This window comes from Ambystoma mexicanum, chromosome 11 (assembly GCF_040938575.1).
Source record: "Ambystoma mexicanum isolate Mex_15411 chromosome 11, UKY_AmexF1_1, whole genome shotgun sequence".
Classification (NCBI taxonomy): Eukaryota; Metazoa; Chordata; class Amphibia; order Caudata; family Ambystomatidae; genus Ambystoma; species Ambystoma mexicanum.
This window is the reverse complement of record NC_090934.1, coordinates 689,403,455-689,428,957: the sequence shown is the minus strand read 5'-3', so window position 1 is coordinate 689,428,957 and position 25,503 is coordinate 689,403,455.

The window sequence follows — 25,503 nt, the reverse complement described above, 5'->3', positions numbered from 1 at the left end:
TAGATGCGGAGCGGCGGCGGGCGGAAGAGGCGTGGCTCACCATGGTCAGGGCGGATTTCTCCATGCGTCGGGCGTTGAGGCGGGCAGAGTGCCTCGAGGCGACTCGCAGGGAGTTGGAACAGGCCATGAGTGCCTCCCTGCGAGACCTCGAGGCCAGGGCAGAGGCCCGCCTCCAGGACATCGACATGGAATTCGATGATGCCCTGGCCCGGGACACCACAGAGTGAGCCGCAGGACTTGCCCGCCACCATTGTATATAGTTAGATAGTGTTAGGTTTCCTTTCCTTTTCTTTTTTATTTTGGTTGCGCTTGGACAATGCACCACGTTTTTGTATATAGTTTTTTATTAGGTAGTATTTTTGGTAGATTTCATTTCATCAGTTGGGCTCATGGACCCTGGAATGTTCATTTGTACATAGTTCACCATTGGATTATTCTCATTTTTTTTTTATTTTCACCATGGAGCAATGGATTTCACTTTCTTTTTTCCCTTGGATTTGCTTTGTTGGACTGTGACTTTGGACACCATTATGGGCCTCATTACGACCCGGGCGGAAGACCATGGTGCTATTAGCACCATGGTCGATGCCGGAGTCTGCCATGGTGGAATGGGGAATTACCACCCCATTCCGAGGTTGGCGGGGCAGTAATTCCCCATGCCGCCATGGCCCTTCCCCATTCCCATTTTTGCCCCATAGGGCTCAATGGGATTGGGGAAGGCGCTAAGTACGGTGCCGCAAATTGCGGCACCGTACTTAGCACCAAGGTCCCTTTGCGGGTCCCTACTTTAACGACTTGTAAAACCAGCCGTTAAGGTCGGGTCCCGCAAAGGGACCTCGTAATTAGGTGCTAATAGGTTAACGGCGCCGTAGCCTTATATGGCGCTGTTAACTCATTAGCGCCTGGGTCGTAATGAGGCCCATTCTTTTGGATTTCTTTGGATTATGATTTCTTGTTTTTTATTCTTTTACGGACATGCAGCATTTCTTTAATTATTCCCATTGTTGTTTTCTTTTAATTACATTCATGTTGTGTTTAATACATTTTTTTCATCATACTTCGATGTGTGGTATTATCTCATTGGTTTCATGCATGTCATAATATGGGTTTTCACATTCACTTGCACCCATTGTGTGTGTGTGACGGACATATGTTCAGTAACATACTTGCCATTGGGGTTGTATCATGTAATTGGCTTTTCTATGTGGGTGGATGCAATACTTGGTTGGGTCTTTGGGCTAGGGAGGCTGGCCATAAGGGCCATGATTGACGATCGTCATGACGTGGGGGCAGGGGGACATGAGTGGGGGCTTGCTGGCAGGTGCCCCGCACTGCTGGGGGGTGGCGGTACAGGGGGACATGAGTGGGGGCCTGCTGGCAGGTACCCCGCACTGCGGGGGGGTGGGGGTGCAGGGGGACATGAGTGGGGGCCTGCTGGTTGGTGCCCTGCACTGCTGGGGGGTAGGGGTGCAGGTGGACATGAGTGGGGGCCTGCTGGCAGGTGCCCTGCACTGCTGGGGGGTGGGGGTGCAGGGGAACATGAGTGGGGGCCTGCTGGCAGGTGCCCTGCACTGCTAGGGGGTGGGGGTGCAGGGGGACATGAGTGGGACATGAGTGGGGGCCTGCTGGCAGGTGCCCTGCACTGCTGGGGGTGGGGGTGCTGGGGGACATGAGTTGGTGATCAGTAGTGCAAGCTGACATGTGGCTTGGCTGGGGGTATGCCCATGGTGGATGGGCTGCCTGCGGGACATGACCAGGGGTGCAGGGTAGTCCCCTGTGGTGTGGGCGGCCTGCAGGAGCCGTGGAGGGTGTAGAGGGAACACCTGGGAGGACCCACACTGCCAATTCACGTGTAGGACTCCCCGCGAACCCCAGTAATACACGTACCCCACTCGCACAGGCCCTTTCGCGTGTGAAACTTCCCGCAAACCCCAGTAATACACGTACCCCACTCGCACAGGGCCAATCGCGTATGAAACTTCCCGTGAACCCCAGTAATACGCGTACCCCACTCGCACAGGGCCTATCGCGTGTGAAACTTCCCGCGCACCCCCCGAAATACACGTACCCTGCTCAAATCGGGTATGAGACTGCCCGCGAACCCCAGTAATACACGTACCCCACTTGCACAGGCCCAATCGCGTGTGAAACTTCCTGCGAACCCCAGTAATACATATACCCCACTCGCGCAGGGCCAATCGTGTGTGCAACTTCCCGCGAACCCCAGTAATACACGTACCCCTCTCGCACAGGCCCTTTCGTGTATGAAACTTCCCACGAACCCCAGTAATACACGTACCCCACTCGCACAGGGCCAATCGCGTGTGAAACTTCCCACGAACCCCAGTAATACACGTACCCCACTCGCACAGGGCCAATCGCGTGTGAAACTTCCCGCGAACCCCAGTAATACATGTACCCCACTCACACAGGGCCAATCGCGTGTGAAACTTCCCACGAACCCCAGTAATACACGTACCCCACTCGCACAGGGCCAATCGCGCGTGAAACTTCCCGCAAACCCCAGTAATATGCGTACCCCACTCGCACAGGGCCTATCGCGTGTGAAACTTCCCACGCACACGCCGAAATACACATACCCTGCTCAAATTGCGTGTGAGACTTCCCGCGAACCCCAGTAATACACGTACCCCACTCGCACAGGGCCTATCGCGTGTGAAACTTGCCGCAAACCCCGTAATACACGTTCCCCGCTTGCCATGCTGGTACAGGGTTAGCGCAGCCCTTTGTGCTGGATTGGGGATTTTGATGGCTTTTCCCTGCGCAAGGGGCGTTCTTGGGGGCATAACTGGCGCTGCTGCAGGGTCGCTTGCGCCACTGTGCGCCACGGCTGGTTTTGGTAGCTAAAATCCATGAATACCCTGTGCGCGGAAATGGATTTTAGCGCATGCGGCTGGCGCAGAGATTCGCACGGGCACACTGTGCGCCAGCTGCGTGTGCCACTTGTGCGCTAAATTCTATGAATTACCCCCATAGTGTTTATGGAATAAGACAACAATTGGACTACTGTATTGGAATGGTGAAATTCACTATAAACTCACAGGAAGATCCACAAGAATTTCTAATGTACTTACTACAAGTACTGGAAAATAAAAAATACCTATAAATGAAATTTTCCAGATTTCATACATGTTGAAACATACATGCACTCTCTGCAAAAATGTGACACAAGAACAAATCCCCAATGAACGCTTCATATATATATCAATACCTAATTGTGAATCCATTCCATTTCAGCAACTTGTACAAAATGCAAACCATGGTAGATTATGTTCTACCTGCAATTCGGGTAATCGCTGCACCTTACTAATACAAACACATGGTAAATACGTAATATTAATGCTTTTACGTTACAATGCAGATGGTACCAAAAACAACTGAAAGCTGACTGGATTCACACATGGTCAAGTATCACGTGGTAAGAAAACCTTCACAACAATAGGTATAATCTACCACGCAGGAGCCACAACCAATTCAGGTCACTACACTGCATATGTAAAAAAGAATTGTGGATGGTTCGAATGTAATGCTAGTACCATTACCCTAAAGCAGAGATTACCAGCAAATCTTACAAACGGTTATTTAATCTTCTTAAAACCAAAATGTATTAACTAAACTATACTTAAACCTTAACTAAACTTCTATTAAAAAAACTATAAACTGTTAGAATATGCCAACAGATATCTAACTGCCCCAAGATTCTACAACAACTAAACAGATAAATGAATACTACTAAATTATATCAAAAAATAGATAGTTATAATACGCCAACTGGTATCTAACTGCCCCAAGATTTTACAATAACCAAACAGATAAATCAATACCCCTTCATTATAAAAAAAAAACTATAGACAGTTAGAATACGCCAACTGGTATCTAACTGCCCCAAAATTTTACAATATCCAAACAAATAAATCAATACCACTTCATTATAACAAAAAATAGACAGTTACAATATGTCAACAGGTATCTAACTGCTCCAAAAATCTGCAACAAGACAATACATAGAGCATTAGCCAGAAAGAACAAGTGAACACTGAAAACAAACAAACAGACTGTAGCATAACAAAAAAAGTTTTTTTTTTCAATCCAACATGGATTTTCTTTTCTCCCACAGACCCAATGATTTTAGCAACAAACACAGAAACTGAGCACATTACACAGTACACTGGTTTGTAATCTAATAAATATGAGGGTAAAAAAAAATGTTGATTATTCAATGTTATAAGTCATTACAAAATACCAATACTAACATGATCTTTTCTGTTATCACAGAAATGAACAAGAAATACATGTACTCCAGTTACTAAACCAAACAGTAAGTATATTATAATAAGTACAACCATCGCAGAAAATCCCACCCATAGTGACTTATAACTTCGGTGCTTATAAATTTGGCCTTGTCCATACACCCAAGACTATAGGCCCTGCCCACAACCACCACAGCATATCAAACCCATAGTGGCTTACAACTTTGTTGCTTATAAATTTGTTCTTGGATCCCAAAGTTATAAGTCACTATGGGTGAAATATGCTGCGGTGATTGTGGCCAGGGCATAGAGTCTTGGGAGCATGGCCATATGGCCATACTCCCAAGACTCTATGCCCTGGCCACAACCACCGCAGCATATCACACCCATAGAGTCAAACATTTTGACTATGCCATATGGGCACTTTTAATGTCCGCGGACATGATGAGTGTTCTTAGAACAGATTCAACTTGCTGGCGAACAATACGGATAGCGTCCTCAGGACACTCCCATTTCGTTTATTTGCGAACATTTCAGGACACGCGAGTGTTCTTAGGACAGTTTCAGCTTCATTGCGAACAATACGGACAGATGTACTTGGTAAGAAAACCTTCACAACAATAGGTATAATCTACCACGCAGGAGCCACAACCAATTCAGGTCACTACACTGCATATAAAGAAGAATTGTGGATGGTTCGAATGTAATGATAGTACCATTACTCTCAAGCAGAGATTACCAGCTAATCTTACAAACGCTTATTTAATCTTCATCAAACCAAAATGTATTAACTAAACTATACTTAAACCTTGACTAAACTTCTATTAAAAAACTATAAACTGTTAGAATATGCCAAAAGGTATCTAACTGCCCCAAGATTATACAACAATTAAACAGATAAATGAATACCACTAAATTATATTTAAAAGAATAGACAGTTAGAATACGCCAACTGGTATCTAACTGCCCCAAAATTTTACAATATCCAAACAGATAAATCAATACCACTTCATTATAACAAAAAATAGGCAGTTACAATATGTCAACAGGTATCTAACTGCTCCAAAAATCTGCAACAACCCATTACATAGAGCATTAGTCAGAAACAACAAGTGAACACTGAAAACAAACAAACAAATAGACTGTAGCATAACAAAAAAGTTTTTTTTTAATCCAACATGGATTTTCCTTTCTCCCAAAGACCCAATGATTTTAGCAACAAACACAGAAACTGAGCAAATTGCACAGTACACTGGTTTGTAATCTACTAAATATGAGGGTCAAAAAAAAATGTTGATTATTCAATGTTATAAGTCATTACAAAATACCAATACTGACATGATCTTTTCTTTTATCACAGAAATGAACAAGAAATACATGTACTCCAGTTACTAAACCAAACAGTAAGTATATTATAATAAGTACAACCATAGCAGCATATCACACCCATAGTGACTTATAACTTTGGTGCTTATAAATTTGGCCTTGTCCATGCACCCAAGACTATAGGCCCTGCCCACAACCACCACAGCATATCACACCCATAGTGGCTTACAACGTTGTTGCTTATAAATTTGTTCTTGGATCCCAAAGTTATAAGTCACTGTGGGTGAAATATGCTGCGGTGGATGTGGCCAGGGCATAGAGTCTTGGGAGCATGGCCATATGCTCCCAAGACTCTATGCCCTAGCCACAACCACTGCAGCATATCACACCCATAGAGTCAAACATTTTGACTATGCCATATGGGCACTTTTAATGTCCGCGGACATGATGAATGTTCTTAGAACAGATTCAACTTGCCAGCGAACAATACGGATAGCGTCCTCACGACACTCCCATTTCGTTTATTTACGAACATTTCAGGACACGCGAGTGTTCTTAGGACAGTTCCAGCTTCATTGTGAACAATACGGACAGATGTACTTGGTAAGAAAACCTTCACAACAATAGGTATAATCTACCACGCAGGAGCCACAACCAATTCAGGTCACTACACTGCATATATAAAAAAAGAATTGTGGATGGTTCGAATGTAACGATAGTACCAATACTCTCAAGCAGAGATTACCATCTAATCTTACAAACGCTTATTTAATCTTCTTAAAACCAAAATTTATTACCTAAACTATACTTAAACCTTAACTAAACTTCTATTAAAAAACTATAAACTGTTAGAATATGCCAACAGGTATCTAACTGCCCCAAGATTCTACAACAACTAAACAGATAAATTAATACTACTAAATTATATCAAAAAATAGATAGTTAGAATACGCCAACTGGTATCTAACTGCCCCAAGATTTTACAATAACCAAACAGATAAATCAATACCACTTCATTATAAAAAAAACTATTAACAGTTAGAATATGCCAAAAGGTATCTAACTGCCCCAAGATTATACAACAATTAAACAGATAAATGAATACCACTAAATTATATTAAAAAAAATAGACAGAATACGCCAACTGGTATCTAACTGCCCCCAAAGTTTACAATATCCAAACAGATAAATCAATACCACTTCATTATAACAAAAAATAAACAGTTACAATATGTCAACAGGTATCTAACTGCTCCAAAAATCTGCAACAAGCCAATACATAGAGCATTAGCCAGAAACAACAAGTGAACACTGAAAACAAACAAACAAATAGACTGTAACATAACAAAAATGTTTTTTTTTTAATCCAACATGGATTTTCTTTTCTCCCAAAGACCCAATGATTTTAGCAACAAACACAGAAACTGAGCAAATTGCACAGTACACTGGTTTGTAATCTACTAAATATGAGGGTAAAAAAAAATGTTGATTATTCAATGTTATAAGTCATTACAAAATACCAATACTAACATGATCTTTTCTTTTATCTCAGAAATGAACAAGAAATACATGTACTCCAGTTACTGAACCAAACAGTAAGTATATTATAATAAGTACAATCATTGCAGCATATCCCACCCATAGTGACTTATAACTTCGGTGCTTATAAATTTGGCCTTGTCCATGCACCCAAGACTATAGGCCCTGCCCACATCCACCACAGCATATCACAACCATAGTGGCTTACAACGTTGTTGCTTATAAATTTGTTCTTGGATCCGAAAGTTATAAGTCACTATTGGTGAAATATGCTGCGGTGGTTGTGGCCAAGGCATAGAGTCTTGGGAGCATGGCCATATGGGAAAAAAATAAGTTTTGGGACCCCCCTATAACTTTGCCCCCCTATACCAAACCTCACCAAACTTTGCAAAAATATTCAGAGTGACCCATATACTTCTTTTGCAAAGTTTGGTGAGGATTCGTCCAGGGAGAGCAAAGTTAAAAGCCACCCAAAAAGGGCTCTTCGTATGGAAACAGCAACTTAACCATAACTACACACCCACTAACGTGGCTGTGTTATATATATATATTAGGGCGGTGATAGCCACCCTATCTTTAAGAAGAGTCAGACTCCCATAAAATTCGATCGTGAATAACCTTTGATTCGAGTAATTGACCTACATTTTGAAAGTGATTAGGGACTCGTGCCCCTTCCCCGACAGCAAAGTTTTGTAAAGATAGTTTAAAAAATATGAAAGTTATTAAGAAGAGAAAACATTTTTTGTTCCCAAAGCTGCGGTCTAATTCCCATTTATTTTTCCATAGAAAAACAAGGTACATTTTTAAAGCGCACAGCCCAAACTGCTGGATCGATTTGGACCAGGTGTGGAACAACTTGGGCACAAAGTGTTGACTGGCGATCCATGCCTGGTTTGGGGTTATTCTGTGCAGCAAGTGTGCCCCCTTCTCAAAAACAGATAGCTATATCCCAGGGATATACCAAAACTGGGTGTTGTTAGAAATTAAATAACCACCATCTTTTATTCTCTCAATACGAGAGATGACAGCAGCTAAAGCCGAGGATGTGGGGAAATGCCATCAGTCTAGAGGTTGGGGGTGGCTAGAGGCCACCAAGTGAAATGTAGGAGTTGGAGGGGGTCTAGGACAGAGTTTGCAACTTGAAGCTTTCTGTAGCCCCAGCTACAGCCACACATAGCTGACATCTCAAATCAAACTATGTCACAGAAACAGCATATATTGTGGGGGAAAGGGAGAGGGCAGGGGAGGTAAGGAAGCCATCTGGGAAGTGGGGGAGCAGGTACAGATGAGGGGGGCACTTGGTGAGTGTCTAAGGGGCAGGAAAGCATTTTTTTCTGGCTTTTCTTTGAAATTCGCCTCTATATTCGAGGTTACAAAGGAATACGGATAACCACGGGTAAGAGTAGTTCTGTGCCCGTGGCTATACATTTTGGGATGTCTGTGTTTTATTTCTTTAAAAAATATATTTTTATAGGTAAAGTGACATCAGGGGAGAAATAACATTGGCCATGGCCAAAGGTCAGGGTCAGTGACACAGTAGGTATTTGGGGGTCTTATATTTTTTGGGTGTGTGTTTTCAGACTTTCTTGCATGTGAGACTGTGGAGAAAAAAAGAAGAACATTGTTTAAAAAATCTATAGAAAAAGGTGCCACCCTAATCTAGTTTTATATGCCCCATCCACTGTATGTTAGCCTGTGTATTATTACCCATGCTATTATATATTTTGTAATTGCACACATTAAATGTATCCCCACCTAGTCACTGTCATGTATGCTCTGCTTTCTTTATCATCATCTACCTTACATAACTACATGACCAGTCATTTACTGTATTGATCTTTTAACTTCCATTGTATTACTAATCTCTCTTTCGTCATTCATATTCCATACTCACACCTTTTTCAAAAATAAATGTTGTAGCAGCGGCTATATAAAAATGGGAGTGATTGGTGTATTGAGGATCGCGCCTAGGAACAGCAATGACTGGAGTGTTTACCCGCGGCTAACTAAAACCTGTCCACAACATGGGTTGTTACCCATGGTGTGTCGTGCGTTGTGAAAATGTATAAAAGAAATATATACATGTGTGTGGGTAGTCGTCTTGGAAAGTTTTCTTTAAGATGTATTGAGCGTAGTATTTGTAAATGGTTATTGTAACATTTGTAATACTTTTATTCATTAATAATACATGTAAGTGGGGATACTTTAAAAGGGACAAATAAATATGCAAACAAAGTTTGATAAGAACAGGTTTATTTGGGGGATGTGGTCGTGTGTTTTCTTTTTCCTTTAGTTTTAACACATGATACATCTTCATCCTTAGCCCAATTATCTGGATTCTTACCGTCCATGATTTCTTACATTTTCAATGTTCTTTTTCATTGATTGTACTTCTTGTTGAACATTAATTAATAGTTGTTTTAATTCTGTTAGAAATAATGTGCGGGGTATTTAGACTAGAACCAGCTGTGCATTGCCAAAAATCTTTTTTAAGGAATGTAGGTACGCGAGTAGATGCACTAACTCAGCTGCGGGTGCTTAGAGTCCTAGGTAACAGTACATTAACAGGGTAATTCATAGAATTTCGCAGAAAAGTGTCACAAGCGGCTGGCGCAGAGTGTCCGCGTGCGATTGTCTGCGCCAGGCGCGTGCGCTAAAACCGATTTCCGCACACAACGTATTCATGGATTTTAGGCTCCCAAACCAGCCGTGGCGCAGAGTATCGCAGCGACCCTGCAGCAGCGCCAGTAACGCCCCCAAGAACGCCCTCCCGCAAGGAAAAGCCATCAAAATCGCTAAATCATCGCAAAGGGCTTCGCTAACCCTGGACCACTTTACAGGGCTGCCAAACAAGGAATGCAAAGCGGGTAACGTTTATATCAGGGGTACGCGGGAAGTTTTACGCGCGATTAGCCAGGGTACGTGTATTACAGGGGTACGCGGGAAGTTTTACACGCGATTGGCCAGGGTACGTGTATTACAGGGGTACGCGTGAAGTTTTACACGCGATTAGCCAGTGTACGTGTATTACAGGGGTACGCGGGAATTATCACACGCGATTTGGCTGGGTACGTGTATGACAGGGGTACGCGGGAAGTTTTACACGCGATTTGGCTGGGTACGTGTATTACAGGGGTGCGCGGGAATTATCACACGCGATTTGGCTGGGTATGTGTATTACAGGGGTGCGCGGGAAGTTATACACGCGATTAGGCTGGGTGGGTCCTCACAGGTGTGCCCTGTACACCCTCCACGGCCCCTGCAGGCAGCCTACAAAACAGGGGACTACCCTGCACACCTGCTCATGTCCCCCTGCACCCCCACCCCCCAGCAGTGCAGGGGCAGCCTCCACCCGGCCCCCACCCATGCCTCCCACCACCCCCAACCCCCAGCAGTGCAGGGGCAGCCTCCAACAGGCCCACACTCATGTCCCCCAGCACCCCCACCCCCCAGCACTGTGGGCCACCCTCCACCAGGCCCCCACTCATGTCCCCTTGCACCCCCACCCCCCAGCAGTCATGGGGCAGCCTCCACCAGGCCCCCACTCATGTCCCCTATCACCCCCACCCCCCAGCACTGAGGGGCACCCTCCACCAGGCCCCCACTCATGTCCCCTATCACCCCCACCCCCCAGCAGTGCAGGGGCAGCATCCACCAGGCCCCCACTCATGTCTCCCACCCCCCACCCCCCCCAGCACAGAGGGGCACCCTCCACCAGGCCCCCACTCATGTCGAGCACCCACCCCACCCCCAGCACTGTGGGGCACCGTCCACCAGGCCCCCACCCATGTCTCCCACCACCCCCACCCCCCAGCAGTGTAGGGGCAGCCTCCACCAGGCCCCCACTCATATCCCCTATCACCCCCACCCCCCAGCCACCATGGGCAGCCTCCGCCAGGCCCCCACTCATGTCTCCCACCACCCACACCCCCCCAGCAGTGTGGGGCAGCCTCCACCAGGCTCCCACCCATGTCTCCCACCACCCCCACCCCCCAGCCACCAGGGGCAGCCTCCACCAGGCCCCCACTCATGTCTCCCACCACCCCCACCCCCCAGCAGTGCAGGGGCACCCTCCACCAGGCCCCCACTCATGTCTCCCACCACCCCCACCCCCCCAGCCACCAGGGGCAGCCTCCACCAGGCCCCCACTCATGTCTCCCACCACCCCCACCCCCCAGCAGTGCAGGGGCAGCCTCCACCAGGCACCCACTCATGTCTCCGACCACCCCCACCCCCCAGCATCCAGGGGCACCCTCCACCATGCTCCCACTCATGTCCCCCACCACCCCCACCCCCCAGCAGTGTGGGGCAGCCTCCACCAGGCTCCCACCCATGTCTACCACCACCCCCACCCCCCAGCCACCAGGGGCACCCTCCACCAGGCCCCCACTCAGGTCTCCCACCACCCCCACCCCCCAGCATCCAGGGGCACCATCCACCAGGCCCCCACTGATGTCTCCCACCACCCCCACCCCACCAGCAGTGTGGGGCAGCCTCCACCAGGCTCCCACCCATGTCTCCCACCACCCCCACCCCCCAGCCACCAGGGGCAGCCTCCACCAGGTCCCCACTCATGTCTCCCACCACCCCCAGCCCCCAGCAATGCAGGGGCACCCTCCACCAGGCCCCCACCCATGTCTCCCACCACCCCACCCCTCCTAGCACTGAGGGGCACCCTCCACCAGGCACCCACTCATGTCTCCCACCCACCCCACCCCCCAGCACTGTGGGGCACCCTCCACCAGGCCCCCACCCATGTCTCCCACCACCCCCACCCCCCAGCAGTGCAGGGGCAGCCTCCACCAGGCCCCCACTCATGTCTCCCATCACCCCCACCCCCCAGACACCAGGGGCAGCCTCCACCAGGCCCACACTCATGTCTCCCACCACCCCCACCCCCCAGCAGTGCAGGGGTAGCCTCCACCAGGCCCCCACTCATGTCTCCCACCACCCCCACCCCCCAGCCACCAGGGGCAGCCTCCACCAGCCCCCCACTCATGTCTCCCACCACCCCCACCCCCCAGCAGTGCAGGGGCAGCCTCCATCAGGCCCACACTCATGTCTCCCACCACCCCCACCCCCCCAGCAGTGTGGGGCACCCTCCACCAGACCCCCACTCATGTCTCCCACCACCCCCACCCCCCAGCACTGTGGGGCACCCTCCACCAGGCCCCCACCCATGTCTCCCACCACCCCCACCCCCCAGCAGTGCAGGGGCAGCCTCCACCAGGCCCCCACTCATGTCTCCCACCACCCCCACCCCCCACCCCCCAGCCACCAGGGGCAGCCTCCACCAGGCCCCCACTCATGTCTCCCACCACCCCCACCCCCCAGCAGTGCAGGGGCAGCCTCCACCAGGCCCCCACTCATGTCTCCCACCACTCCCACCCCCCAGCATCCAGGGGCACCCTCCACCAGGCCCCCACTCATGTCTCCCACCACCCCCACCCCCCCAGCAGTGTGGGGCACCCTCCACCAGGCTCCCACCCATGGCTCCCACCACCCCCACCCCCCAGCATCCAGGGGCACCCTCCACCAGGCCCCCACTCATGTCTCCCACCACCTCCACCCCCCCAGCAGTGTGGGGCACCCTCCATCAGGCTCCCACCCATGTCTCCCACCACCCCCACCCCCCAGCCACCAGGGGCAGCCTCCACCAGGCCCCCACTCATGTCTCCCACCACCCCCACCCCCCCAGCAGTGTGGGGCACCCTCCACCAGGCTCCCACCCATGTCTCCCACCACCCCCACCCCCCCAGCAGTGTGGGGCAGCCTCCACCAGGCCCCCACTCATGTCTCCCACCACCCCCACCGCCCAGCAGTGCAGGGGCAGCCACCACCAGGCCCCCACTCATGTCCCCTAATACCCCCACCCCCAGCACTGAGGGGCACCCTCCACCAGGCCCCCACCCATGTCCCCTATCACCCCCACCCCCCAGCAGTGCAGGGGCAGCCTCCACCAGGCCCCCACTCATGTCTCCCACCCCCCACACCCCCCAGCACTGAGGGGCACCCTCCACCAGGCCCCCACTCATGTCTGCCACCCACCCCACCCCCCAGCACTGTGGGGCACCCTCCACCAGGCCCCCACCTATGTCTCCCACCACCCCCACTCCCCAGCAGTGCAGGGGCAGCCTCCACCAGGCCCCCACTCATGTCTCCCATCACCCCCACCCCCAGCCACCAGGGGCAGCCTCCACCAGGCCCACACTCATGTCTCCCACCACCCCCACCCCCCAGCAGTGCAGGGGCAGCCTCCACCAGGCCCCCACTCATGTCTCCCACCACCCCCACCACCCAGCCACCAGGGGCAGCCTCCACCAGCCCCCACTCTTGTCTCCCACCACCCCCACCCCCCAGCATCCAGGGGCACCCTCCACCAGGCCCCCAGTCATGTCTCCCACCACCCCCACCCCCCCAGCAGTGTGGGGCAGCCTCCACCAGGCCCCCACTCATGTCTCCCACCACCCCCACCGCCCAGCAGTGTAGGGGCAGCCACCACCAGGCCCCCACTCATGTCCCCTATCACCCCCACCCCCCAGCACTGAGGGGAACCCTCCACCAGGCCCCCACTCATGTCCCCTATCACCCCACCCCCCAGCAGTGCAGGGGCAGCCTCCACCAGGCCCCCACTCATGTCTCCCACCACCCCCACCCCCCAGCATCCAGGGGCACCCTCCACCAGGCCCCCACTCATGTCTCCCACCACCCCACCCCCCCCCCAGCAGTGTGGGGCACCCTCCACCAGGCTCCGGGCCATGTCTCCCACCACCCCCACCCCCCAGCCACCAGGGGCAGCCTCCACCAGGCCCCCACTCATGTCTCCCACCACCCCCACCCCCCAGCAGTGCAGGGGCAGCCTCCACCAGGCCCCCACTCATGTCTCCCACCACCCCCACCCCCCAGCATCCAGGGGCACCCTACACCAGGCCCCCACTCATGTCTCCCACCACCCCCACCCCCCAGCAGTGTGGGGCAGCCTCCACCAGGCTCCCACCCATGTCTCCCACCACCCCCACCCCCCAGCCACCAGGGGCACCCTCCACCAGGCCCCCACACTTGTCTCCCACCACCCCCTCCCCTCAGCATCCAGGGGCACCCTCCACCAGGCCCCCACTCATGTCCCCTATCACCCCCACCTCCCAGCACTGAGGGGCACCCTCCACCAGGCCCCCACTCATGTCTCCCACCACCCCCACCATCCAGCAGTGCAGGGGCAGCCTCCACCAGGCCCCCACACATGTCTCCCACCACCCCCACCCCCCAGCCACCAGGGGCAGCCTCCACCAGGCCCCCACTCATGTCTCCCACCACCCCCACCCCCCAGCAGTGCAGGGGCAGCCTCCACCAGGCCCCCACTCATGTCTCCCACCACCCCCACCCCCCAGCAGTGTGGGGCACCCTCCACCAGGCTCCCACCAATGTTTCCCACCACCCCCACCCCCCAGCCACCAGGGGCAGCCTCCACCAGGCCCCCACTCATGTCTCCCACCACCCCCACCCCCCAGCAGTGCAGGGGCAGCCTCCACCAGGCCCCCACTAATGTCTCCCACCACCCCCACCCCCCAGCAGTGCAGGGGCAGCCTCCACCAGGCACCCACTCATGTCTCCCACCACCCCCACCCCCCAGCAGTGCAGGGGCAGCCTCCACCAGGCCCCCACTCATGTCACCCACCACCCCCACCCCCCAGCATCCAGGGGCACCCTACACCAGGCCCCCACTCATGTCTCCCACCACCCCCACCCCCCAGCAGTGTGGGGCAGCCTCCACCAGGCAGGCTCCCACCCATGTCTCCCACCACCCCCACCCCCCAGCCACCAGGGGCACCCTCCACCAGGCCCCCACTCTTGTCTCCCACCACCCCCTCCCCTCAGCATCCAGGGGCACCCTCCACCAGGCCCCCACTCATGTCCCCTATCACCCCCACCTCCCAGCACTGAGGGGCACCCTCCACCAGGCCCCCACTCATGTCTCCCACCACCCCCACCACCCAGCAGTGCAGGGGCAGCCTCCACCAGGGCCCCACTCATGTCTCCCACCACCCCCACCCCCCAGCCACCAGGGGCAGCCTCCACCAGGCCCCCACTCATGTCTCCCACCACCCCCACCCCCCAGCAGTGCAGGGGCAGCCTCCACCAGGCCCCCACTCATGTCTCCCACCACCCCCACCCCCCAGCAGTGTGGGGCACCCTCCACCAGGCTCCCACCAATGTTTCCCACCACCCCCACCCCCCAGCCACCAGGGGCAGCCTCCACCAGGCCCCCACTCATGTCTCCCACCACCCCCACCCCCCAGCAGTGCAGGGGCAGCCTCCACCAGGCCCCCACTAATGTCTCCCACCACCCCCACCCCCCAGCAGTGCAAGGGCAGCCTCCACCAGGCACCCACTCATGTCTCCCACCACCCCCACCCCCAAGCAGTGCAGGGGCAGCCTCCACCAGGCCCCCACTCATGTCTCCCACCACCCCCACCCCCCAGCATCCAGGGGCACCCTCCACCAGGCCCCCACTCATGTCTCCCACCACCCCCACCACCCCAGCAGTGTGGGGCACCCTCCACCAGGCCCCCACTCATGTCTCCCACCACCCCCACCGCCCAGCAGTGCAGGGGCAGCCACCACCAGGCCCCCACTCATGTCCCCTATCACCCCACCCCTCAGCACTGAGGGGCAGCCACCACCAGGCCCCCACTCATGTCCCCTATCACCCCCACCCCCTAGCACTGAGGGGCACTCTCCACCAGGCCCCCACTCATGTCCCCTATCACCCCCACCCCCCTGTAGTGCAGGGGCAGCCTCCACAAGGCCCCCACTCATGTCTCCCACCCCCCACCCCCCCAGAACTGAGGGGCACCCCCCACCAGGCCCCCACTCATGTCCCCTATCACCCCCACCCCCCAGCACTTAGAGGCACCCACCACCAGGCCCCCACTCATGTCCCCTATCACCCCCACCCCCCAGCCACCAGGGGCAGCCTCCACCAGGCCCCCACTCATGTCCCCCTGCCCACAGGCCCTGACAATCCTCAAGCATGTGCCTCATGGCCAGCCACCACAGCCCAAAGACACAACCAAGTATTACATGTGCCCATGATACTACTCCAATGGAAACAATGTAAATCAACACATGTGTCTCACACACACACAATGGTTGCAAGTGAACCTGAAAACCCATATCATGACATGCATGAAAACAATGAGATGAAACCACACATTGAAGAATGAAAAAATCCAAATAATGTATTAAAATCAACAGCAATGGCAATCAAAATTAACCAAAATACACAAGTAAAATAATAACAAAATTAAGCTGGCTGTCCCTTTTCAAATTAAAATCAATAAATGAAAATCCAAAAAAATTTCTTCCAAAGTTCAAGTCCATGAAAAGGAAATGAAGGTAAAAAAGAAATAGAAAACCATTGCTCCATGGGAAAAAAGATTCATAGTAAAAAAAATATCCAAATCCAAAGTCCAACTATGTACAAAGTATTCAGGGTCCATCATCCCAAGAGAAGAAATGAAACCTACCAAAAAACCTATCTAAAATGGAACTGTATACAAAAGGTGGAGCAGTGTCCGTCGACTCCAAATAAAAATAAACTATAAAGGAAACCTATCACTAAATAACTATATACAATGGCGGCGGGCCAGTCCAGCGGCTCACTTAGTGGTGTTGCGGGCCGGGGCATCATCGAACTCGTCGTCTATGTCCCGGAGGCGGTCCGATTCCATGGCCCCGAGGGTCCGCAGGGATGCCGACATGTTCACCTCCAACTCCCTGCAGATTGCCTCGAGGCACTCGGCCCGCCTCAGGGCCCTCCGCATGGAGTTCTCCGCCCTGACCATCGTGAGCCGCGCCTCCTCCGCCCGCCGCCGCTCTGCATCTATGGCGTGGCCCAACCGCTGCCACACGGAAGACACTTCCCATCCAGGGTCCACCTGCCCTCCGGCCGATGCCTGCCCCTCCGATGTTGAAGGGCCCGAGCTATCGTGGCTCCCACCTACAGCCTTCTGCTGCTGCAGCTGCTGCTGTCCATGTGCCCTGTCCGATGGTGCCTGCACATCCTCCTCCAGCTGGGGTGCAGTCATTGATGTGGCCACCCCTGCTGGACGTCCGACTCCCGACTGTGGCAGGGATCTGTTGTCCACCAGCCTGGCCGCACGGTCGGAGGCAGCTCCACAGGGCACCCAGGTGACACATGGGTGGGAAGATGGCATGGAGGACGACTGGGGCAGAGGGGGTTCTGTGGAGAAGGGGGTCGGAACAAGGTCCAGGAAACGGAGGAATCCAGCCCTGGTGAGCTGTCCCAGTGGGTCAACGCGGTCAACGAGCCATGCGAGAAGACGTGCAGACTCATCATGAAAAGACTGCAGGTCAGCTCGCATGGCCCGTTGACGCAACGCCACCCCACCCTGGACAGGCTCAACCTGGTGCAGGATTGCCACATCCGCAGGGAGAGGAAGGCCAGGTGTTGTAAGCCAATCCTCTCCCTGAGAACGGGTCTGGAGGTAGGCATCCCCGCTGGTGCAAGATGATGCAGTGACAGGAGCAGGGACAGGATTGCACACAGGCACCTCCGCGGCGGCCTGTGCTGCCTCCTGTCCCTGATCCTGCACTGCACCACTAGCACCAGTGGAATCCCCACCTCCAGACCCCGCCACTGTCGCTTGCACGGCCTCCTCCTCCACCAAACCCCCCACCAACCTGGATGACTCCATGCCATCTTCCTCCGTTGGGCCCTGTGGGGTCCCAGCTGCCCCTTCTGCTGCCGAGGAGTCCAACTCCAACCTCCGCCTCTTGGACCTCCCCTCGGCAGCTGCGGCCTGGGACGCGGCACCGGACTCCTCACTCCCTGACGAGATCACAACCTGGGAGGGGATCCGGGCCTTGCGTCTCCGGCTGGTGGTGCGACCCCTGCCGCTGTGTTCCACAGCACCTTCGCCGCCCTCTTCATCAGTTGACGCTGCAAACAGGGAGAAAGAAACCACAGGCATCAGGGCACTGTAAAATGGACTCATACACACATGACAGTTATACATGAGTGGCATTGGTAAACCTCAGACATGGCATCACAATCCCCAACACACATGTCATTTCAACTTGCACACATGAGCCATACCACAGCCATATTGCAACAGCCAGCACCATCCATTCACATACAACAGCATGAGCAGCCAAAGGTCATCCACACATCACATGCAACATAGGGAGTACACTACACATGCACACACAACACCAAACTTGCATGCATGTGTACACCTCCGCCAACTGTCGCAGTGTTTTGATCGACATCCATGTCACACCTGACAATCATTCCTCCACATCCTGTGCCATGCAAGCCCACACACACAAGCACCATCCATGTGTCACACATGAGACCCCTCGCATGTGTCACCCTCACGGCCCTGTACACCCCCCCTACTTGGCCACATAAAAATACATGTTCAACCTGCACACTCCTGGCACACCACCACACGCACAGCTTACAATCAGTATGCATGTACACTTACCGCTCGACTCCAGACGGGTCTGCTTCTCAAGGACCTGGATGTGGAGTGCTGGGGATATGCGTTCCAGGACCCTCATCTGATCTTCCGACTAGTGGCCCCAGCGCCCCTTAGCATCTGCTGTCTTAAGGAGGCGCCGGGCCTTGTTGAGGGTCCTGGACCTGAAGTCCTCCCAGCGCTTCCTGACACGTTCGTAGTCGCAGACTGCCACCTCCTCCGCGTTGATGGCAGTCACGATGTCCATCCAGATCCGAGTCCGTCCTTCCTTGTCGGCGCGCAACCTTCCGAAGAGGGCATCATACTGCCCCAGGACATGCTCCACCAGGACACCAACTTCGGTGGCAGTGAAGCTGGTGCCCCTCTGCCTCCTTGGCCGGGGGTTGCCACTGGTGCCAGATGTTGCAGTGCCCGACATGGCAACCCCAGAGGCAGGAGTGGGTGGGCAACTGGGTCCTGGGGCTGGGCTGTGGGGCGATGGAAAAGCAGTCGGGAGTCTTCGTTTTCCAGCAGGGGTGGTCACAGCAACAGCACCCCTGGCTGATGTGCAGGCAGCAAATGGCAGGGCACGTGGGCAGCAGGCAGTCAGGCAGCAGCAGATGGCAGGTGGGAGCGTGCTCAGGGCTCTGGGGGCAGTAATTCGGCCTTCTGGGCAGGAGCGTGGTCTTCCGTGTGTGAACGCGTGGCCAGCTTGATACGGAGTGATTTTGCACGTGAAAATCCAACACGTCTGCGTGTAATTCGAGGAAAGGCCCTTAGCGCGTAAACGCGTCAGCACACTGTACATTCATTGGCCCAAAGGCCACCAGCGTATGCGCGTCTATGAAGTCACGTGCACATTGAATAGGGCACACGTTGGAAATGTCGCGTGTTAAAAAAATGAAAGACACGTCAAAGCGTGTAATTGGTGGAAATGGCCCTACACGCAGAAGTGACAAAGCATGTAATTGGTGGAAATGGCCTTAGCGCGTACATGCGGAAGTGACAAAGCGTGTAATTGGTGGAAATGGCCCTACACGCAGAAGTGACAAAGCGTGTAATTGGTGGAAATGGCCCTACACACAGAAGTGACAAAGCGTGTAATTGGTGGAAATGGCCTTAGCGCGTACACGCGGAAGTGACAAAGCGTGTAATTGGTGGAAATGGCCCTACACGCAGAAGTGACAAAGCGTGTAATTGGTGGAAATGGCCTTAGCGCGTACACGCGGAAGTGACAAAGCGTGTAATTGGTGGAAATGGCCTTAGCATGTACACGCGGAAGTGACAAAGCGTGTAATTGGTGGAAATGGCCCTACACGCAGAAGTGACAAAGCGTGTAATTGGTGGAAATGGCCCTAGCGCGTACACGCCACGTAAGTGACGCTGGAGTGGGCCTGCATAAAAGGTACGTGTAGAACACCATTTCCTTGTACGTGCTTTTCGTGGAGAGCGAGTGGGTGAATTCTGTACTTCTTGTCGTTTCACACGCGATTTACTTCATGGTGTTTCAAGTTCGTACTCCCTGTTACCTCTGACAGCTTTTTCTCTTTTTTCTTTTTTTCTGGTTTTCCTGGGCCTGTTCCCTCAAACAGTGTTCCCTTCTACTGTTGTCCTGTCTCCTCAGACAGCGTACAAATCTTCTTTTGGCGGGGGTGTTGCCAACCAAACGCGCTACATTTTCACGCTCTTTTTCCTGGCAGACGGTGAGTCACGCACGTATCTAACATCTGTGCTTGCCCCGTGTGTAGCCTACCCCTTCAGAGGTCATTCTAGGCTGCGTGTGACACACATATGTTCATTCTTGTGTTACTGGGTGCCACAGCGTAGTGCAGGTTTTTTTTCCGCACACGTGGTCTAGGAGGGGTTGCGTGCACATCATCTCCCTTTTTTGGGCTTCCTGTGCGTTGCTTGACCCGTCATCTTTCCCCAGGGGTCACATTCAGCCTTGCTAGAGCACTAGGGTACAATTACCATCTGGTACCCAACCCCTTTGACCCCCAATTGCCCAGGACAATAGTTTACAGCCACTCCCATACGCACATTAACATCAGTGCCATGGTTGGGAGGCGAGGATTCCGTAAGGGTGGCAAAGGTGGACGAGCCACAAGTGGTGGCCGTGATGATTCCGGTAGGGGACGTGGTCGTTACTTGCAGGATGACCCTGTCCCCCCATGTGTGGAGGACCAGTCAAGGGCACCCATAATCCCCCCCCCCGGTTGAGGCTGATGTGGCTGACACCATCCATGCTCAGCCCTTGTTGGACCAGCCCATTGTGGCACCAGACCTGGCTGACTCCATGGCTGACTTCCAGGTCAGCAGGCCTATGACACGTGCGCTGGTGCACGTTGATGTCATCAGGCCACGTGGATCTGGGGCAGCAAGGTCATCTGCTGCCCCAAGTAGGCAGGGTGGAGAGGCTGCAGGGGCAGCTGCGGCTCCATCCACCCCAGCTCTCACACACCCAGCCAGGACAGTGTCGGTCCTAGTCCATCCTGCTGACATTCCCCCTGACACCATTACACTTGAGCCAATGCCTGCACCAACTCCCATGCTGAGCGTGCAATCCCACACTCCTGATACAGAGTCCACCAGGGCTCCTGCCCCTAGTGTCCAGAGCGGCGCAGGACACTCAGGATCACCACCACCTTCCAAGCGGAAGAGGAAGAGTGCTCGTCCGGCACAGGCTGATGCCCCAGACACGGCTACACAGTCCGGCCCGTCGAGGAAGCCCAGCTTCACGGATGCCGAACTGAATGCACTTGTCGAGTATGTGTACGGACATGATAACGAGATGGTCATTGTTGCAGGATCCAAGACCACACCTGCACAACGCCAGGCACACTGGCAGACCATTCCGGACATCGTAAGTGCCCTTGGAATCGTGAGGCGCACAGCCAATGATTGCTATAAGCGCTGGAATGTCGTAAAGCGCAGGGCAAAAAATAAGCTGGCCTCAAGTCATGCCGCAACTCTAGTGACTGGAGGTGGGTCTCCAGTAGAAGACATGGAACTCACTCCACATGAGTCAGTCGCTGGGACCTATGTCATGGAGGAACAGATCCAAGGCGTGGGAGATCTGCATGATTATGAGGCATTGTCCGGTGAGTGCACATGCATGTGTGTGTCATCCATGTGCATGGTGTCTGTATGAGGGCTTCTGTTTGTGTGCCAGGTGAGGGTGCGTGCGCCTGAGTCGTTTGGGTCACCCATGTGCTTCATGCAATACATCCTGCGCAGCAGCATTTGGCCATAGCAGTATCCCTTCTGCCAACAGTAGACATCTAGGCCAACAGCACGCCAGTTGCCCTTGAAGTGTCACCTTGCCACAACATTGTTGCTTATTTTTCTCTGTTCATTCAGGCAGATTGTTTGCATTCCACCACTTTTACTAGGCATTTCTCAGTCCTGTAGTCACATGTCTGTCATGGCTATGGTAAAGTGGAGTGACTTTGTTACCTGGATATCATTTGTTCACACATGTCCCTGTGCAATTGGACCACTTTGGACTGGCAGCTCCAGGTGAAAAATCAGACCTGTTTGAATTAGAAAAGCTATTACATGCGGGAACTGGACTGAATGAATAAGTGCTGCCCTCCTCTCCATCTTCACTCAATAGCAATGGTACATGCCATCTGTGTGATGGCATGTGTATTTCACCTGGCAATCACAGGCCAATGTGTGATGCCACTGCCAGGCAGCATGCAGAAAATGTGTTCATCTTCCATCTTGGTGTCATCAGTGTGTGCCATTTGCCTGCCCTTCATACGCAGTGAGGGTGCATGCATGGGAGGGTTTTAGTCATGTGGGACATGTGTCAATCAAGTACTGGTTCTCTTGCTTCTCAGCCCTCATTGTGTGCCATGGTGCTAATGCCTGTTTCCATTTATTTTCTTTTATGTCTTTGCAGGGGAAGACGCACCTGATACTGCTGGGGTTGTGGAGATGGTGCAGACCCAGGAGGGGTCCGAGGGCCGACCGACCACCAGTGAGGGACGTGGTGTGGTGGTGGGTGAGAACCCACAACTGCTGCAGGTCGTGCTCTCAAGGGGTGTCTCTGGCTGCACCTCCCCCGAGCTGTACTCAGGTGTTGATTCGGATGATGAGACCTACGTGCCGTCGCAGGTGAGTGTTCCTGGGAGGGATTCTGTTCTGTCCCACCCACCTGCACCAGGGTCAGAACCCTCAATGAGGATGTCAGTGTTGGCAACTACGCCTTTGGTGGTTACGGATGCAGGATCACACTCCGCGACATCTGATCCTGTTCCTGGGCCAGCAGATCAGAGGGGTAATGCAGTCCTGCAGCCTCAGGCAGTGCCGGCACAGCAAGGCGCAGTTCGCCTTGCCCCAGACAGGTGTGGTGCCCGCCGACGTGGTGGCTGTACGCCACCTGGCAATACCGCATGGGAGCAAACCATTTACGGTATGGCAACCCAACAGGCAGCATCATCAAAGATGATGGCTCAGGCCATGGATAGGGTGGCCACTTCCATTGTCCCCCCCGAAAGGCTGATGGAGCGACTACAGCAGGCAACCGACTCCATCTGCCAGTCACACAGGGAGGACATGTTGGCGTCCAACAGGGACAGGCGGGCGGCACTGGCGACTCTGCAGGAAGCCATCTCCATAGAGTCCCAGGGCCACAGGGAAGCCCTGAGGCAGGAGCTCCTTCACCTCAGAACGACTCTTGTTGAGCTTGAGGCTTCAACAAACCGAAGGACAGAACAGCAGCTCTCAGCTGAGATGCAGGCAACTAGGGCGGAGGTCCGGGCATCCCGTGAGTTGTTGCATGGGGACCTCCGCACACTCATCCTCCAGAATGAGACCTACCACACCCGCATGCTTGAAGCCATGGAGGAACAGGCTAGGGCCTTGCGTGGGCTGCCTCCCATAGTGCAACCACCTCCGGATGCAGCTGCACAGGGTGATAATAGCGACAGCAGTGATACTCCCACAATAGGGTAGCCGTGTGGGCCATGAGCCCATGGAGGTGTTTTTTTTCCCAAGATCCACAAAGGTGGGTTTTGGTGTGCACCCTGTCCTCGGACCTCCTGGGCTCCTGGGTGGCCTCCCCACCCCCCCCCCCCCCCCCGGGCCCATTAATGGCCATTTTTGATTTTTTTTTTTTTTTGATTTTTTTTTTTTTTTTTGGGACAATGTGTTGCCTTCCGTGGCTCCTGTGGGCATACGCTGCATTGTGGCTGGGCACATGCAGGCTTGTCATGTATTTGGTTCAGATGCTTGGGTTTTTGTCACACACACCCCTCCTGCTTCCCGTTTCCATGGGCTTGCAAAGGGTGTGCCCAAGTGACATTGACGTACATGGTGGCATTGGACTCCCACTACATGTGTGGGTAGTCTAGTCAATACTGTGTATACATTCCTAGTGCATATTGCTGTTGTGTTGTACACTGCATGTTGCATTGATGTGTAACTCATCATCGTGCCTACCTCCTAATTTGCAGGTCCTTTCCTCATGTCTACACAAGGCCCTCTAGTTTGGAGATGGGGTCCATGTTGGCAGCAGTGCACCTACAACTGTACATGGCGGCAACACTGTACAGTTGGAAGTGGTGGGAGTGCAGGCATTTCCAGGTGGTAAGACTACTAATTCCTTACATTCGTAATGTCATGTTAATGGTAGTTTTGAGGGTCAGTGGCTGATAAGTGTTATTGCTAAATACCTGTTCAAGTGTGTTGTTGGTCCTGCATTATTGTGAGCATTTCAGGTGTCGCGAGTTTCATTTAGGGACACTGTACATTGTGACACTTTTGTCATGTTGTGGGGATTACTTTGTTTACCTGCACATACCATGACATGGCACGGTGTGTCGTGTGGTGGTGCTGGGGATGGGTTGGGTGACATGGCACTGTCCTCATGTTGCATTTTGCAAGTGGGTATTCATTTTAGCTGCTAGAATGTGTTTTTTCACAAAACTGCATTGGTGGTGTCTGTGTAGGTAGGGATGCACACATTGTAACACTTTCAGGTGAACAATATCAGGCTGATATGGTTTTGACGGTTGATTCTCCAGACATTCAGGATCAGTGTCAGGTTGAGTCATCATTGATTGTCAGATGGTATGTGCCAGGGCAGTGTGCACTCCACAGGGGTGTGATTTCTAGGTGAAGTAATTAGCCACTAGCTGTGTACGGGCTGCCTCCCCCGTGCCCTTTCCCCTCCCATGCGCAGCGGCCGTGTATGTGGTTGGGGATGTGGGGCCACCACCATGTCCACGGCCAGGCCCCGGCGTGTTGCAACATTGTGCAGGACATATGCTGCCACTATGATCCTGCACACTACTGGGGGAGCGTATAACAGCTGCCCGCCGGAACGGTCAAGGGAGCGAAAGCGTGACTTAAGCACTCCGGATGTGCGCTCCACTATGCCCCGGGTTGCAATGTGGGCTGTGTTATATCTTACCTCGGGTGGCGTGGTGGGGTTCCGAATTGGCGCCATCATGTGGGGGCTGAGAGGGTAGGCACTGTCCCCTGTGGAGGTGGTGATTGGTATCAATGGTGGGGTTGTGACCTTGCTCAGTATCTGACATGAATGCATGTGCAGTGGCATTCATACTCACCAATCAGCCATGTATCGCCATGCCGCCCAGCTTCTAGGTCTCGGCTTAGGGTGGACATTCGGTAAATGAAGCTGTCGTGGGTGGACCCGGGATAGTTGGCATATACTGAGGTGATGATTCCCTTGGCATTACATACTACCTGCACATTGATGGAATGCCAGTGCTTGCGGTTCCTATAGATGTGCTCAGATGCCCTGGGGGGACGTAGAGCCACATGGGTGCAGTCGATGGCACCTAGCACTTTGGGGAATCGTGCCACACCGTAAAAATCCAGGGCGGCAGCATGCCTTTCTGCAGGTGTTCTGG